General features: G+C 49.8%; 1 long non-coding RNA gene across 1 annotated transcript; it reads left to right on the top strand.

The window, feature by feature from the left end:
- Positions 1–496: 496 nt before the first annotated feature.
- LOC142186613 (uncharacterized) lies at positions 497–3,252 on the top strand. Its single transcript, XR_012712182.1, has 3 exons — positions 497–532; positions 2,996–3,067; positions 3,181–3,252. It is a non-coding gene; the product is annotated as an uncharacterized LOC142186613 (long non-coding RNA).
- The last annotated feature ends 518 nt before the right edge of the window (positions 3,253–3,770 follow it).

Genomic DNA, 3,770 nt, shown 5'->3' with positions numbered 1-3,770 from the left:
GGGGGGACACAAGAGCTTACAATCTATGAGGTAGAGGGGGGTGACACAAGAGCTTACACTCTATGAGGTAGAGGGGGGGACACAAGAGCTTACAATCTATGAGGTAGAGGGGGGACACAAGAGCTTACAATCTATGAGGTAGAGGGGGTGACACAAGAGCTTACAATCTATGAGGTAGAGGGGGTGACACAAGAGCTTACAGTCTATGAGGTAGAGGGGGTGACACAAGAGCTTACAATCTATGAGGTAGAGGGGGTGACACAAGAGCTTACAGTCTATGAGGTAGAGGGGGTGACACAGGAGCTTACAATCTATGAGGTAGAGGGGGGTGACACAAGAGCTTACAGTCTATGAGGTAGAGGGGGGACACAAGAGCTTACAATCTATGAGGTAGAGGGGGGGACACAAGAGCTTACAATCTATGAGGTAGAGGGGGGACACAAGAGCTTACACTCTATGAGGTAGAGGGGGGACACAAGAGCTTACAGTCTATGAGGTAGAGGAGGTGACACAAGAGCTTACAATCTATGAGGTAGAGGGGGGACACAAGAGCTTACAATCTATGAGGTAGAGGGGGGGACACAAGAGCTTACAATCTATGAGGTAGAGGGGGGACACAAGAGCTTACAATCTATGAGGTAGAGGGGGTGACACAAGAGCTTACAATCTATGAGGTAGAGGGGGTGACACAAGAGCTTACAATCTATGAGGTAGAGGGGGGACACAAGAGCTTACAATCTATGAGGTAGAGGGGGTGACACAAGAGCTTACAATCTATGAGGTAGAGGGGGTGACACAGGAGCTTACAATCTATGAGGTAGAGGGGGTGACACAGGAGCTTACAGTCTATGAGGTAGAGGGGGGACACAAGAGCTTACAGTCTATGAGGTAGAGGGGGGACACAAGAGCTTACAGTCTATGAGGTAGAGGGGGGACACAAGAGCTTACAATCTATGAGGTAGAAGGGGGTGACACAAGAGCTTACAATCTATGAGGTAGAGGGGGTGACACAAGAGCTTACAATCTATGGGGTAGAGGGGGGACACAAGAGCTTACAATCTATGAGGTAGAGGGGGTGACACAGGAGCTTACAATCTATGAGGTAGAGGGGGTGACACAGGAGCTTACAATCTATGAGGTAGAGGGGGGACACAAGAGCTTACAGTCTATGAGGTAGAGGGGGGACACAAGAGCTTACAGTCTATGAGGTAGAGGGGGGACACAAGAGCTTACAATCTATGAGGTAGAAGGGGGTGACACAAGAGCTTACAATCTATGAGGTAGAGGGGGGTGACACAAGAGCTTACAATCTATGGGGTAGAGGGGGGACACAAGAGCTTACAATCTATGAGGTAGGGGGGGGACACAAGAGCTTACAATCTATGGGGTAGAGGGGGGACACAAGAGCTTACAATCTATGAGGTAGAGGGGGGACACAAGAGCTTACAGTCTATGAGGGAGAGGGGGTGACACAAGAGCTTACAATCTATGAGGTAGAGGGGGTGACACAAGAGCTTACAGTCTATGAGGTAGAGGGGGGACACAAGAGCTTACAGTCTATGAGGTAGAGGGGGGACACAAGAGCTTACAATCTATGAGGTAGAAGGGGGTGACACAAGAGCTTACAATCTATGAGGTAGAGGGGGTGACACAAGAGCTTACAATCTATGGGGTAGAGGGGGGACACAAGAGCTTACAATCTATGAGGTAGAGGGGGTGACACAAGAGCTTACAATCTATGAGGTAGAGGGGGTGACACAGGAGCTTACAATCTATGAGGTAGAGGGGGGGACACAGGAGCTTACAGTCTATGAGGTAGAGGGGGGGACACAGGAGCTTACAATCTATGAGGTAGAGGGGGGTGACACAGGAGCTTACAATCTATGAGGTAGAGGGGGGGACACAGGAGCTTACAGTCTATGAGGTAGAGGGGGGACACAAGAGCTTACAATCTATGAGGTAGAGGGGGTGACACAGGAGCTTACAATCTATGAGGTAGAGGGGGGGACACAGGAGCTTACAGTCTATGAGGTAGAGGGGGGACACAAGAGCTTACAATCTATGAGGTAGAGGGGGTGACACAAGAGCTTACAGTCTATGAGGTAGAGGGGGTGACACAAGAGCTTACAGTCTATGAGGTAGAGGGGGGACACAGGAGCTTACAGTCTATGAGGTAGAGGGGGGACACAAGAGCTTACACTCTATGAGGTAGAGGGGGTGACACAGGAGCTTACAATCTATGAGGTAGAGGGGGTGACACAAGAGCTTACAGTCTATGAGGTAGAGGGGGGACACAAGAGCTTACAATCTATGAGGTAGAGGGGGTGACACAAGAGCTTACAGTCTATGAGGTAGAGGGGGGACACAGGAGCTTACAGTCTATGAGGTAGAGGGGGGACACAAGAGCTTACAATCTATGAGGTAGAGGGGGGGACACAAGAGCTTACAGTCTATGAGGTAGAGGGGGTGACACAGGAGCTTACAATCTATGAGGTAGAGGGGGTGACACAAGAGCTTACAGTCTATGAGGTAGAGGGGGGACACAAGAGCTTACAGTCTATGAGGTAGAGGGGGGACACAAGAGCTTACAGTCTATGAGGTAGAGGAGGTGACACAAGAGCTTACAGTCTATGAGGTAGAGGGGGGGTGACACAAGAGCTTACAATCTATGAGGTAGAGGAGGTGACACAAGAGCTTACAGTCTATGAGGTAGAGGGGGGACACAAGAGCTTACAATCTATGAGGTAGAGGAGGTGACACAAGAGCTTACAGTCTATGAGGTAGAGGGGGGGACACAAGAGCTTACAGTCTATGAGGTAGAGGGGGGACACAAGAGCTTACAATCTATGAGGTAGAGGAGGTGACACAAGAGCTTACAGTCTATGAGGTAGAGGGGGGACACAAGAGCTTACAGTCTATGAGGTAGAGGGGGGTGACACAAGAGCTTACAGTCTATGAGGTAGAGGGGGGGACACAAGAGCTTACAGTCTATGAGGTAGAGGAGGTGACACAAGAGCTTACAATCTATGAGGTAGAGGAGGTGACACAAGAGCTTACAGTCTATGAGGTAGAGGGGGGTGACACAAGAGCTTACAGTCTATGAGGTAGAGGGGGGGACACAAGAGCTTACAATCTATGAGGTAGAGGAGGTGACACAAGAGCTTACAGTCTATGAGGTAGAGGGGGGTGACACAAGAGCTTACAATCTATGAGGTAGAGGAGGTGACACAAGAGCTTACAGTCTATGAGGTAGAGGGGGGACACAAGAGCTTACAGTCTATGAGGTAGAGGGGGGTGACACAAGAGCTTACAATCTATGAGGTAGAGGGGGGGACACAGGAGGTAGCAGGGGCGGCATTACTTATACAGGGGTCAGACACTTCTGTAATAGAGGTGACTGTCATTACACAAACATAAGACTTTATGAGCCGTCACCAGTCGTGTCCTGTAACATGTGGATGGAGCTCGGACCTATAAAGTTACCCTGAGATGACATCATATCATGTGGGGTAATGTGGGGGCGGGGACAGAGGAGGGGGAAGGGTTTACGTTAGACATTGTGATCGGCCGCTCTGATAAGATGTGTCTTTAGTTTCCAGTTGAAACTGTAGAAATTGGGAGTTCCTCTGATTGTCCGGGGTAGAGCATTCCAGAGAAGTGGTGCAGCTCGGGAGAAGTCTTGTATACAAGCGGGGGAGGTTCTGATAATAGAGGATGGAAGTGTTAGGTCATTGAGTGAGCAGAGAGCGGGGGTTGGGCGGTAGACAGAT

This window comes from Leptodactylus fuscus, unplaced genomic scaffold (assembly GCF_031893055.1).
Source record: "Leptodactylus fuscus isolate aLepFus1 unplaced genomic scaffold, aLepFus1.hap2 HAP2_SCAFFOLD_108, whole genome shotgun sequence".
NCBI classification, from domain to species: Eukaryota; Metazoa; Chordata; class Amphibia; order Anura; family Leptodactylidae; genus Leptodactylus; species Leptodactylus fuscus.
Note: the sequence above shows the minus strand (reverse complement) of the source record. Positions and strands in the feature narration are given on the sequence as shown.